The 14974-nt window shown below is 43.1% G+C and overlaps 1 protein-coding gene across 1 annotated transcript in view; it reads left to right on the top strand.

Moving 5' to 3' along the window:
• The window catches only part of LOC122620369 (leucine-rich repeats and immunoglobulin-like domains protein 1), a 129896-nt gene that overhangs the window by 13485 nt on the left and 101437 nt on the right, over positions 1-14974 (top strand). The window contains exon 2 of the mRNA XM_043797797.1: positions 9393-9447. The gene's annotated coding sequence lies outside the window, so the exon portion shown is untranslated. The remainder of the gene's footprint in view (positions 1-9392; positions 9448-14974) is intronic.

Here is a 14974-nt window from a genome sequence, read left to right on the forward strand (position 1 = left end):
AATAAGGGCCACCAAGGATGCCTGTGTCGATAACGCTTGGCGGAAATTTACGATGAGCACACAGTGAAATTGTCACATCGAATCGGAAAACAGCAGCAGGCTACAGCATACACCTGGCTGAAATCCTGTTGTGAATCTCCCATGCCATACATAGTAGATGCAGCTAATGAAATCTCATAGCCAGGGATCGGGAAAAAATCCCCTACAGCGGCGGATGTCGAAAATTGAATGTGTTGCCGTGCGCTCATTGGCCATAAATTATCACTTTCAGGCTGTAAGTGTCCCACTACTGCGATACTTTATATTATATGCACTATTTCTTAGCCTGCGAATAACAACAAATCAAAGAGCCTTCTGCCCTTTAAGTGTACACATTTATTTCGCCGGAGTATGCGGAGTATATATTCGAGTTTGAGACACTGCAAGAGGATCGTTTATAATCAGAAAACCAGAAAATTCCTTATTGCCTCAATGGCCACGACATGTGCACACAGTTTCATTGTGTCTGGGGCAAAAATCTTTGAACTATGAAAAATTGATATTAGCTAAAAATACTTTGAGTCCTTGTGGCCGCCTGGCCGCCTGGCCATGTCCTTACCAGTCCTTTTGTGTGCGCTGTTTGCCCCTTTTTCTCGATTGGCCCAATACCACAGCTACTGCTACCAAAAGCCTTTCTCACAGCCAGTTGGAGTGTGTGCACAATGATTAGACGACGGCTCCGAACACTGGCCACATTGTACAATTTACTCTGATTCTTCCTGCCCTCCAGGGACTCATCCCCCCCTCGCCCCCTTTTCGGTCCCCCCGGACGTGTGGGGATACTTTCTCTCGGTTTTTTTTCGGTTTGCTTATTTTGGCTGAACTTTATTTAATAAAGCAATTTGCGCTTGGCTGACATTAGTTATTGTTTGAGCCCCAGGCCGCAGTGTCTGGCCCGGCGCAGATAATTTGTGGAGGGTTTCTCTTACTTTCGTGGTAAATGGTCAATGGTGAGTGGGGAGTGGGGAGTGTTTGCCGACCAATTGCCACAACTTGTTAAGCAATTAAATTTAATTTGCATGATAAAAAATAAATGAAGACTGGCTGGGCGCGTATATATAGCTTCTGACATCTGCTGAAATGCCACTGCCCTTGATTAATGGTGATTAATGGTTGGCAAAAGTTGACAATGTCGGGCCCGCAGGTAACGTGTACTACAAAAGCAGATCAATCAAGCGAACGAAGCGATTTTTGGACGCTAGGAACTGTAGGTATTTTGGTATTTTGGCAAGTCATGGCAAAATCCTGGGGAATCACGCACCGCCAATCAAGTCAATTAGTTGCCGGTCGGAGATGTGCCAAAAATTTAAAGAATTTCTCACGGCATCGCGTTCGAATTGAATGCTAATCTAGCCACTCCCCCTTTTTGGATCCCCACCACCACCGCCCTGTTGCCAATTTTTTTTGCTGCCACATTCAACGCCTCTGGTGAGGCCTGCACCTTTCTGCATAACAAATCAATGGAGGAAGCATTTTTTCACGTTGCCTGCAACGGTTTTAAGCGCACATCCGCAGCGGTAACGCCTGCGGCTCTACACTTTTCGGCTTTTTGCTTTTATTGTTGCGCCGTGTGTGCGTTTCACCAAACTGTCAATCAATAGAATTGTTCGCCACTTTTTTCTAGTTTTTTTCCCTATTTCTTCGTTTTTTTTTTTGATTTTGAATTGGGTAGGCCCACCGCAAGGACGAGCCGCCGAAACGAAATCCAAATCGAGCCGAATGCAAGCGAGTGGAGTCGGAAAACATTGTTGCCTTGCATGTGGCGTCCATGGGCCGTCAAAGGCAACGTGCATCACGATGGGGCAATGTTATTTTGCGCTTTGTGGCTGCGCTTGGCCCGTTACGACATTTGCCAACTGCACGCTGCACACCAACACCGTTAACACACACGCACACTACACCAGCAGCAACTAGAAAAAAGCCGAGCAAAAATGCCGAGCTGGCGGAAAAAACTGGCCAACAAGTGCCGTTGATCTATGAGGGGTCAGCGCGGGACAGTTGGCCGAGCAGTTTAGGCTTTAAGCCGACTTTTGGCCGGGCCATTTAAGGCAGCAACAAAGAGGTCCAAAAACTGTGACAAAAAACCCAACTTGTTCAAGGCTTAAAACGAAAGTGAGCCCAAGAAAATCCCATTTTGCGCATACAACACATAAAGTGTAATAAGGAAAGTACAAGCTATGGCATTTTCACAACAGATGCATTTGGGAAATGGGCCCATGTTGCATGCTACATTTTCTCCCGGTGCAGTGCAGTATCTTGCTGCTCTGCGAGCCATCAAACTGCTCGTTAACGCTCCGGCAAAGGAGCCAGCCACTGATAGAGACGGAAAGTGAGTTGGAGGATGCAGGACGAAGGAGTCGAGGAGCTGAGCAGCCGGGGAGGCAGGAAGAAGGATCCTTCCTTGAGGCCGCAGGCTGCGTTCTGCATGCGGCTTTGATTTTTGTCTTTGTTCACGTTTTTGGCCATGTACGCTGTGTGTGTTGGCCCGAAAGGCAAAATCAATATATCCCTGTGGCTTGACGGTATTTTCCTCGTTTCCCCTCTTTTTTTTTTTTTTTTTTTTTTTTGGTTTTTGGTGTGTGTTTTCGGCCGTGATTTGCCTGCGCCTTGGCTTTTAGCCTGCCCCTCTGCCCCGTTCGGAATTTGGCCGTCTGTTGGTCGGTTGCCTCGGCATGCAGGCATTTATTCAGGCACTCCAATAACCAATCCCCAGCCCCCTGCAATTGCCTCCCCCCTCCCCCCTGCGCCGTGCAACCATCATACCATCATACAGCTGACTGGGCTTTGTGTGAATCGGCCGTGATTATGTCTAATAGCTGTCCAAGTCGATCGATGTTCCGTGTGCCTGACAGTTCAGTTGAGCCGAGCAAAAGGCACTGGGTGTGTGTGTGACTCTGGGTGTGTGTGTGTGTGTGTGCATGGCCTTCAGCTACCCTTGACTCAGAATCGTAATCGCAGTGTAACTCCATTCGATCTCTGGCATTTGAAGTGGGCTCTGTGATGCATAATAAATGAGCCAGCCGCACTTTCGCCTAATCATATAATAATAACTTAAGTAATGGCCAGCATAAATAAATGAATCACTAATGAGCTGAAACTGTTTCCCTTTTTGGCAGCCACAGCCACAACGAGCTGCGACGCACTAAAAATGCGCCATTTACGGCAATCAAAATGATTAAGTGCGTTCCGGGTGTAGCAATGCGAATGTTGCGTATACGACGCGTTGCCATCGCCCCAAAAAGCGGGCCATAAACGCCTGGCCAAAAGAAATGGGGCGGCGTGCGAAGAATTATGTTTCGCCATCGGGTCGACGCTTAAAGCAATTTAAAGCGGACGCAATTTTGTTAATATTTCCGAGGAGGCGTCCCCAAAAACAAAGAAAGAAGTTAAAAATACGCTTTAACTGCTACAACAAGTCCCCGGGGAGTGATTAAAATATAATAAATTTCACTTGAAAAACGAACCAAGACAGAAGCGGCATAAACCGAAAGGAGATTAAGTGGTTGGCCAGCATAAAAACCGCACATGCAAACCCACTGCTTGCCACATCCCAACACCCCACTCCCCACTCCCACCCATATGGACATGGACTTCGCCGTAGTCGTTGGTAGTCCGTATTCTGTAGTCCGTGTCCGGATTCGGGGTTTTTTGGGTCCGACCGACCAGTGGAGCCCACAAAAGTGTGAACATAATTTAACATGCAGCGGCGCGCCAGTTTTTGGGTTTTTCGGTTTAGACAATGTTCAAGGATTGCCTCGCTTCTTTTCAGTGGAAGCGCGGGCCCCCTTTCCAACTTTTTAGACCCCCTTCCGAACGACGCCTCTGTCCGTCAGTTTTGTCGGCGCTTTGAGCCGGGCGTTTGAGTGTTTTGAAGCCTTATGTGAATTTGATTTGCGGCATTTTAATTTATGAACATGTGAAAGAGCCGCCGTCGAGTTACCAAACATTTTGCCAAAACATTTCCTGAAACAAGTTGCGGTTACAGGGGGGGTGCAGAGGGGAGCCTTTTCCGCCGGGTCCAAAGCCCCCTAGTCAGTCAGACAGAGAGACAGACAGTGAGGCTTTCTCCATGGAGGAGCAGCCCCAGCTGACGGAGTCGCTTTTTGTGCTGAATGCCAAATCAAGCAGCTGCCTTATGTGCTTTAATTTTCCCGATTTTTTTTTGAACCATCTTTTCATTTGACTACCCGACTTGAGCAATTTTCGGTATTCTGGTTTTTGATTTTTTTTTTGTTTTGTTTCGTTTTATTTTTATTTTCAATTTTTCCTTTTTTTTCTGGTTTACTTATCCAGCATCCTGGCAGTGTGTCTATGGATGTGGGCGTTTCGTCGGGTTATCAGTGCTCGCATAAATCTTTTATCAACCAGTCGCAGCTGTGCGGCAACGAAGGGGATTTTTGGGGGGGTGGGGCCAAGGGGGGCTCCATGCCCCCTGTTGCTGCTTCCTAATGAATACGCACAAAGTTGCTAATGAAGCTGCGGAGTGGGAAGACGAAGAAGTTGGGCATACGTACGAGTATGAATGCATATACATATGTACATATAGGCAGGCATTCATACATATGTACATAAAGCCAGATGGAGACATCGGGGGCGTGTTCCAGGCCTTATAGCTGATCTCATGCATATGCGACAGATAGAATAATTATACACTAGGGGCTGAAATGGGATTAGAGTGGGCTGGGCACCTCCTTTGGAGCTCTGACACTGTGGAGCTGACGATCTGTGGAGCTGTGAGCTGTGGGGGTGCAAACTTTGTCTTCAATGTCTTAAGTGTGGCCTGCTAAAAAATGCTAATGCGATAAATCCACACACACGACATTAAATAAAGCAAATGTAGCTCTTTGTATACGACAAATATTAAAGTCTAACGACTTGTGCGAGCTAAAGTTTTACAAAAATGTTTAGCACTTTAATGCCATAACTCTATTAAAACATTATTATTGAAGCTTGCAAAATGCGGTTATATACTAAATCAAAGTTAATTGTTGAAGACAATGCCTTTGTTCTGGTTTTGTATATATTTTAAACTGAGCGTAAAAACTTTAAAATGCTTAAATGAGAATAATAAAAATTAAAAAATATATCATACATAGTTAGATCAGTATTTCCTTTTATAGCCAACATTTTGGACCGACATTCATCAGTTTGGACATTTGTTTCTCAAACTTGTTTCTCCGTTCAGCTACATAGCTTTGCCGTGGCCGAAACTTAACTTAATTGTGCACCATTTGAATAAGTTTTTTACATTTTCAACTTGCTGCGGCATAATTGCTTGCCTAGGTGAATTGATTTCGTTTTTGTTCTGCGCCTTTTTATTAAACTTTGTGCCTGCTTATGGGCAGCGATTACCCTCAAGGCTGCGAAAGGGGAAGCCGCAGGAAAGAAAGGCGAGCAAGGCAAGTAACTGGGCCAGAATGCTTATTGTGTGGGGCCGTTACTGAGTCCGAGGAAAGTCAGGTCCTTGCTGCAGGCGAAAAGGAGAGAGGTGAAAGTCAGCTAATGGTAAATAACGATAAATAGCAAAAAAGGAGTGGAAAAGCGCCTTTGGCCAGAGGCAAAGTCAATGACGCACTCCGGGCACTTCAAGGCAGCAGCCTCATTGGTGGCTACAACAAAAGCGAATTCTAGTGTGCTTAAAGCGTAAAATTGTTTGTTATAAAATTCAATTGCAGCTGCATTTTCCTTGTGCTGTTGTTCTTGTTGCTGTAGCTGCTGCAGTTGCTGCAGTTGCTCTTGGCCAAATGCAATCAGCTGCATAAGAAATGCCAAGAGCTGCAACAGAAATAGCACGAAAAAAAGAGGAAAGTTTCCAAGTTGAGTTGGCTACTTTTGTCTTGAACTGAGATTTGCCAAAGTATAAACTATAAGTATATCGGAGCCTTGGAAAAAACTTGTGCACTTTTTTTGCTGCATATCAAATGCTAAAATGCAATGAACAGCAGCAAAATATGAAATAAGCATATCGCACTTTCACAGAAATTTCCAGCTTTAAATGTGAGTTCTCAGCTAACCAAGAATTGAGTCTGCTTTAAATGCGTTATTATAATTAAATTTCATAGTTGAGATAATTGGAAAGTTGATAACCAATTTAAGACATTCAATTACTCGCTAGGTGTCGAAATGTATGAAATGAAAAGAGGCCTTCTACAATTCAAATGAAACATAGTAGAGCATACTAGTTATTTTTAATGTTTTGAATCAGAATATACCAACCAAATATGGTTCTCCCCTCTGAATATGTTATGGCAATCCGCGGAAAACATGTGAGTGAGTTCCATCAGCGACTCATGTGGCATATTACCTTTAATGGGGACTACTTTGAGGTTGTTTTCACCGGGTTGGGCTGCGACACACACGCAATCCACTCGAAGCCCACCCGCTGGCGTCATAAAAGTGCGTAACAAGCGGCAACAGGTTGCCAGGCTCCCTCGTCCTTCGTCCTTCGACTGAGTCCTTAGTCCTTCGTCCTTCGTCCTTAGTCCTTCGTTCTCGCAACAAATTGCGCATATCAAATTTACGGAATTGTCGCAGCTCTTCCACCTCTTCTTCTCGTTCTGCTGGAATTCCCGCCAAGCCCTGGCAAACTAATAGATTTCGTTGCCTTGGCGGCGCACTGGGGCACACACTCGACTTTATGGCCAAAGTGTTGGGTAATGGGCTCAAATGGTAGGCGTTGCCAATGGATCTCTATAGTCTATAGGCAGCTAATGCCGCATTTCAGGGCTCGTTGTCTATGCTTTTTTTTTTCTTTTTTTTTATAAGCGTTTCGCGTGACAGCGCCTGCATTTACATATCCACGACATTAGAGCCGCCATATTAATGATTTTATAGTGTAATAACGCGTTATCACGCCGTCACTCACACTCGTGCGCTTATGGCCCGGCGCATAGATATGGCTAATTCATTTGTTACTAGTTGTTTGCTTTTATTTCTCTCTCTCTGTTTTTTTGTTTTTATATTTTCCAAAAGCCCCATTTTGAGAGTTTGCATTTTGATTGAGTTGTTTTCACATAATTCATGAGGACAGGCCAGCGGAGCGTGTTTGCAAAATGCAAAACGATATGGATATGGCTATGGATATGGATATGTATTTCGTATGTGGCCTCGTTGTGGATTTCTGTGTCCATGTCTGGGCATTAATAAACATTTGATTTGTGATTTGTTGCGCTGCATTATGCAAATTGTTGTCGTGCATAAATTGCGCAAATTATTTTCAGTCTGCCGACTTAATTAAATGACAAATTCATTTTTTTGGCAAAGAAAACAAAGGACGACAATGCAGCGCCATTGGAGCTCTAATAAAGGCCATTAAATGAATAGAACTTAATGAGCCCGCTCGGCTGGCTCTTGAATACTGCACGAAATTTAATAAATCAATACAAAGTTAATATCTGGAATATATATAAATACGCAGTTAGCAGCTGTGAGAACACTTTCAGCCGTTGGTAACTGCAAATCGAATGGTCATGGTATATACTTATATATTGACATCATTTAAATATTTGGAACAATCAGCTAATTGCGCGTGTGCTCCAAATATATGGACTTGATTTCAGATTAAATGCCAAAATAATTTTTTTGTATAATAAATGGACTTAATTACCGCTACGCCTGGAATAGTTTGTTAATTACTGCTGCGTACTAGCCATTAAATACTATTAATAAACGTATTTATCTCAATTTTTCATAAGAAAAGCACAGGACATGTGTCATTGCCTCTAATGGGATTTTATCTAGTGAAGGAACTATGGCTGTCGATTTTTCACGTTGTCATGACATTTGTTTTCATCATCATTAAATCTGCTTTTAATTGCACTTTTCAATTGAAGGTTATACATTCATTCGCAGCAAATTTGTTGCAAAACAAGATGAACTAGTTTTGTGGAAAAGATAAACATCCTTTCATGGCATCCCTATCTCCATTCAATGGCTTCCAAAGGTCCACTTTCTCCTCCATTGCGGCGTTGCCTGGATACGATTGTCTGGATTGTTGCCTAATTCTTTTGGCTCCATTCAGTTGAGTCCGCTAATTGCTATAACTTCCACTTTCTGTCCGCTGCTCTCTCTCTGTATGAGAGTTTCTGTGTGTGTGAGTGAGAGTATCTGTGTGTGTGAGAGAGTATCTGTGTGTATGAGAGACTATCTGTGTGTTGATTGCGCTAAAATAAATGAGTTTTCATGCTAACCGAGCAAAAGTTGTGCCAATTATAGTGGCTCAAGGCCCGAGGCTGAGTTTCCCGGTATCGGTTTGAGTTTGCGGAAGGAGCAGCAGGATGAGGATACAACTCTCGCCGCTTGAAAAGTTTTGCGCTTTTGTCTAATTTATATAATACCATTGCCATTTAGCATAAGAAGCGAGTGAATTGCTTTACAAATTGAATGCAAATTCCCTCCTCTTCATTATACGTAATCATTCAGCCAAAACAAAAATTCGCCTATCCCAAAATAAGACGCGGCTTGTGGGGCACACAAAATACCGAATATTCGGGTAGCAAGAGTGTACTTGCAATTTTGATGCATGCATTTGGTAATTCGCGATTTTAGCATTAGGAAGACAGAGCTTCATTCGGGAGCTTGGCTGCGGGATTATTACGAAACATTTCTCGCTTTTAATCAGAATCTCGGCTGGCAGGATGATAAATGTTCGCTGGCACCCGGGGAAATCCAGGTCGGGGTCGAGGTAAAGAAATATTCATAATTCAATGTTTAAACCGCAATTCATGCTCTGCTTTTTTGGCATCCCCTTACAGTTTCCCACCGGTTTTAGTATGACTCTCGGTTTGGGTTTTCCCCTTTTTTTCTTTCGTTTTTTAATATTTTTTTTACTGTTTTTTTACTTGGCAGCCATTCACATTAATATCGCTATGCAGCTGGTGGCGATGGTGCTGCTGTGCAGCTTACCTGGGGTAAACCTTAAAAACGCTTTTGCATTTTCATAAATGTTTGGCTTTTGCCTGGAAATACCCTCCCCCGCACTTCACCTCGCCGTTCGCCCCTTGACAGGCGAGTTGATCTGCATATTTCTGCTCAGTTCAGTTCAGTGCAGTGCAGTTTTGTTTTCCGCGCTGCGGCCGACCGTTGACTGCTCTCCTTCTACTTCCTGCAGGACATCCATCCTTTTATCCTTCGCTGCAATAAAATTGAAATTAATTTTTAGTGACTGCGGACGGTGGTCGCTGCTCCAGCATAGCGTGGTTTTTACCACGAATTGAATTGCAATTCTTCTTGACACCAAATATAAAATAAAGGGTTGTGCCTCCTCCATTCATAACATGCCATCACCAGCACACTAGCACTCAATTATTTATTTAATAATTGTACATGATATTTAACCCCTTTTTCGTTTTTAGGCCATCGCATCGATTGGAATTAAAACCGACGTCGGCCAAAACAAATAGCCATCAGGTAATTGAATTTTCGTTAATTTATTTACTTTTTACTATCAATTATTACACGCGACCATTTTCGACATTCAAATCGGGGGGACATAATGAAGCGTTCTGCACTTAATATTCGCCGAATTAAAAGTGCATAGGCTTGGTGTTAATAATATACCACAAATATACAAGTACATATCTATAGATACGAATATATACGAGTGTACATATATGTGGGCACATTTGTGTTTCTGACGTTTGTGACTGACAAATGGGAGGTCGGGAATATTAACATGCTGCCATATTAAGTGTCCGCAAATCCATCCGTGTGTGTTTGTACAAAAGTGAATATTCATGTCAATGTCTGGTTTGTCATTGAGCCGATACCAAAATGGATGCTGAGAGGAGAGAGCTGTCAGCTTACAAGGAAATACCATTTAATAAACTCATAAAATTCGATATGAAAACTGTGAAACTGTGAAGCTGTGCAACGCCTTCTGCCCCAAAAACTAATTGAATGATGGACTATCAACGTAATCAAAATCAATATCGTTGGCATTGATTCCATCTACCTATCGAATGGCCCTTGGCAATGGCTAACCTTACCTACTATATGTGCATGGAAAGCCATTTTTTCGCAATTAGCTCAATTAGCCGACCACAAAACTTGGCCACAAACCCTTCGACTTGGGCTTTGAAGTACTTAGTCCTCTGACTTATAAATGGCATTTTGCTCGGCCAACGGCTCTTGGACACTTGCCATTATTCATGGGGTCAGGAAATTGAAATGTTATGTGGCCTCCAAAGTATGCCCCAAAAATACCCCAAAAACGTGCTGGCAAAAAGGCGTTGAGGAGTGGCCCAAATAAATTGCCAAAAGTGTCGTTTATCTTGCAAAACTGGTTTAGCGTCGTGGCCCCAACTGGCCCCTCGTCTTCACAGTTTTTCAGTGTAAAATGCTGGAATTTTCGGCTTTAATTAGGAGCAGCTGGTGGGAGAGGAGCAGAGCTAACGCTAAAGTTTGGCCAAGTTTTCATCTCGTGTTTGCACTTTTGACCAAAAAGGTCGTGAGCTTGGTTGATTGGCCAGTTGTTGTTTCGCTGCTAATTGAAAACGTTTCCTTGAAAACCTAATTATGATTGCCGTTTAGCTTTTGATCTACTGTCAATTTCGCCATTGACTCTTCGTTTTCAATGCGCTTATAACGCACTTACCAAAAAGGAGAAATCGATTGCAATCGATTTAAGCCGAATTGGAACAGGCAGCGGCTGTCGTTGGTCCGGCAATTAATAAAATCTATGCAAATATTTCTCTCCTTTGTCCGAGACACTTGAACAACAATCGGGCAAACAATCAATCAATCAATCATACAATCATACAATCAATCCATCGATCAAGTGGGAGCGGCGGCGGCAGCACAAATGAAATTTGGTCAAACACAAACAAGCCAGAAAACGTTGCTAAAGTGCAATTAAGGTTGAAAACTCAAGAGACGCTTAGAGAACACAGCAATTGAAAGTGGAGTCCAATTACTCGACGATGGAAAAACAGATGGAAAAAAGACTCCCGACAATGTAAACTCCAATTCGCAATTGTATGAAATGCGATCCGATGCTTTAGAATGGCAAAAAACCAAACAAAAGGGGAAAAAACTGTATGCACTCGGGTACATTGACTTCCATTGTGGAGGGGAAAAAGTGTGGATAAAAAGAGCGCAATGCTAATGAATTCAAAAGAATCGCACTCGGATCCCCCTGCATACCAGTATATGTATTTATGGAATCGCTCTGCTTAAGTGCCGCAATTATAATTCATGACAATCTCTTTAATTAGCAGCGCTGGATAAGTATAAATGTATAAATGTACAAATGTTCATGGCGCAAGAAAACTAATGTCAAATGTCAGTTGCCATTTGTTCTGCTGCCCCCTGGGGGAAAACTATTTACCATCTTTCTCATTTATTTTCACCTTCCGTTGGCTGCTTTCCTTTTGGCCTCAGGTACTGCAAGAAACAACGGGTATATGCTTTTTGCTAAATGCTTACCTTAATTAGAACATAATATAAATACTCAGTAAATGCAGTACTCCAATTGTATCTATCTGTTCTCTCCATATGTATTTACTATGAAATATTTAAAGTGGGTATCCTGTAGTCTTATATAGCACTTCCTTCCGCTTTCCCTTGCTCTTCTCACTCACCTTTGTTTAAATGTGTTTTACAGTTTTACAGTTTTCCAGTTGATTTAGTACGCCGCAATGTTTTTATTAGTTGCGAAATATTTTCAGCTTGTGTTTTTTGCGCTTTTCCATTGCCACTTCCATTTCCATTTCTCTTCCGCTTTTCCTTTCCAATGGTCGCTTTGCTATTGTCGTTTGCGGTGCAATTAGTTGTTGTTTCTGTGGTTATTTATTTAATTTCTTATTTTGCCAGTATTTGTGGCAACCATTAATGCCGATTCCAGTTGGTTGGCTGCGTTTTTTGTTGCCGTTCGCTGTTTGCACTAATTAAGCTTAGCATTTGACCATTAATCAAATTAGATTTGTGCGTTTTTCCCGCTCGCCTCCTGTTGCTCTCATAATTTTTGGGGTTTGTGGCACTCTGCCGAATGCCGGGATGTCTGAGGAGTTGTCTGAGTGGGATGGCAGACACTTAATTAAAAGATTACTTGTTAAAACTTTTTGGCAGAAAACTTAATGTGAGAGAGAGGCAGGGGGGCAGAGGGGCAGTTGGTACAGAGAGCGCAATGTTTGCTAAAGAACTTTAAATAAATAAAAGGAAATTGCAAAGCAAACACATTTGGGCACAAACACTCACGCAAGCACAGACTTTCACTCACACACACACTCGCACACACTCGCTTTTGAACACTTTTGCACATTGTAGACAAAATGGCAAACGTTGAACTTTGATGATTTATAGCCGGAGCATGGGCTACATACAAATATAGTATGTCTTATATATATGTACATATATGTAGCTATGCTCAAGAGCATTCTTTGTAGCCACTCAAACTCCGACTTCGCACACAAACACTAAACTCTCAGTTAGCTACACTCTGCTACAGAGTTTCGCATTTAATTTACTACGTGTCACGCATACGCTTGCAACTTGACAAATACATGTAGTGGGTGGAAACGGGGAAGGAAAGCTGTGGCGGAAAAATCTAGAAAAATCCCACTACATTCGCAGAGAAGTCGTCGAGCTGTTGACTAGGTAAGATGCTCGATTACGACCAACTCTGCGGCTTTATTTGAAGTCTTTGATTATGTTTTGAGAGTGAGCCGCAAATTACGGCAAACACAAACAAGCCTTTGGTCTTCACTTCCGCTTCCTGCCCCCCACAACCCCAATGCCCCCCTTCCCCCTCCCCGCTTTTAATGCACTTCACAGGCACTCTGAAAGTTACTCCTGTAGGTTCTTTTGAATCCTTTTTTGGGGCCGTCTGGATGGGGTGGGGGGCAAACAAAATTCCAAAGTTTAATTTAACGTTAATAATGTTATTTGTGAATTTTTATTTATCCTCATGCTATGCATATATACATATATATTTTTTAATACCGTCGTGTCGCATGTGTCATTATACCAAAGAGCACACACACACACACATGCACATACACATGCAGAGAAAATAAAGAAAAAAATTATGTTCACAGAGTTTTAGCTGGCTGCCAACTTTGAACTCAAAGCCACTCACACAGATTCATTTAATTATCAACTTTACTTTGTGCCCCCCGTGTGTGTGTTAGTGTGTGTGTGTGTGCGTGTGTGTGTCGCGTGTTTGAGTGTGTGGATTTAATTGGTTTTTGATAAAAGTCACCTAAGCATGTTAATTAATGTGGCTTTGACTTTGAATGCATTTAGCTCCGGAATGCAGGTGGCATGGGTATTAACTTCTGTTCAGCTCAAATTCGCCCATGTTCCTACTTTCTACCTCATCCTTGAGAATCCAGGACATCTAATCGGATACGAGCAATGGCAAACAACGCGAAGTGTACAAATATTTTTTTATTTCCCAGTTCTCAAACGCAAACACATACGGCAAAAAGTTTTTCCCCCGCTTTCTCACACCCCAAAACTCGGGCTTGCTACTCAGCTCAGCTCAACTTAAATAAATAAATTGTTTGGCTGCATCAAGGATACGTATACGCAGTGTGGCAGCATGTCAACACAATAAATGCGAATGAAAATTGCAGCAAAGTTTTGCTATTTTTGGCACATGATTCCCGACAGGAAGTGGCGGTCTGCGGGGAGGAGGGTGGGGTGTGGGGCATGTAATGCACAAAAAATAAGACCCCCGTGACCAAGTTGCACCACTGAAACAGCAGCAACTGCAAAATAATTAAATTCCAACAAGCAAGTTATAGACCCAAGACTTTTTGCCTGCTGCTTGTTGTGTCTTACGACTCTAATTTCATGCAAAATGCTCTGAGCCTCTCATTCAGGGGCGTACTTCTGATTTTTCAAAGGGGCTCACAAAATATCCTCTATTTCATAATTATTATATAGAATAAAGATGGATATGGCCTAAAATTGTATTAATGAGAAAGCAAAAGACTTTGCATGCGCAAAAGTTAGGAAGCTAAAGCTGAGAACGGTTGTATCTTCTTGTGGGCTTAAATGACCCCCTTTCGCACGCCACTGGGGGGCGTGTTCCTGAAGGCACTGAAAGTTATGCCCTCAACTTATTGCCGCTTTCCGCATTGCTTTTGTTTCGCCAGCGAGCCGTGTGTTTGTAGTTCGGTTGGGTTTCTTACGGCTTACGGCTTGTCAGTGGCTCAGTGGCTCGGTGGCTCGGTGGCTCAGTGGCTCACTGGAGCACTGCTGGGAATCATTTCGTTTGGTCCTGGTTCTGGCCCTGCTCCTGCTCCTGCTGCTGCAGTTTTCTTGCGCATGCCGGAAGGAAATGAGCAAAAATGACAAAGTTAACGGATGTGCACAAAACACAACGCACTACGACTCACACACACACTGTCAGCTCCACTCCGCCCACCAATATATACCGTCCTTCCTATTTTGTCCTTTTCCTTCGTCCTTTCCTACGTCCTTTCCTACGTCCTGCTTTGGGCCTGCCCAATGCACTTGCACAGGATCAGGATATGTGTGCGGAAAGTACGACAATTTTACATGCATTTGATTTATGTTTCGCCAGCTCTCTGACTCTTGCAACTTTTGCCATGCCACACCGCCCTTGTCATTGGTCCAACTCCCCTGGTGAAAATGCACCCCCTCCCCCCCCATTTTCACTGCCAGCCCCACAAGTAAGCAAATCATAGCCTACATTTCCGCTGTTGTTTATTCGAGAACATTTCTCTTTCTCCTGCTGCTGAAGCTGCTCCTTTTTGGCCGCTTTGGGGAGTTCAGTTCACTTCGCATCGCATCTGCATCTCCATCTGGAGTCGAAAGTTTTTTGTCTTTGCAACATTTTTCCATAAATTTCACCGAAAAGGCGAAGCGTTGTCATGTTTGGCTAATATGCAATTGTCGCAACAAAGCTGGCAAAATTTATGCCACTCGGGGGAGTTGTCCGCCCATCCAGCAATTGACTTCGTAGGCC

Source organism: Drosophila teissieri, chromosome 3R (assembly GCF_016746235.2).
Source record: "Drosophila teissieri strain GT53w chromosome 3R, Prin_Dtei_1.1, whole genome shotgun sequence".
Lineage (NCBI taxonomy): Eukaryota > Metazoa > Arthropoda > Insecta > Diptera > Drosophilidae > Drosophila > Drosophila teissieri.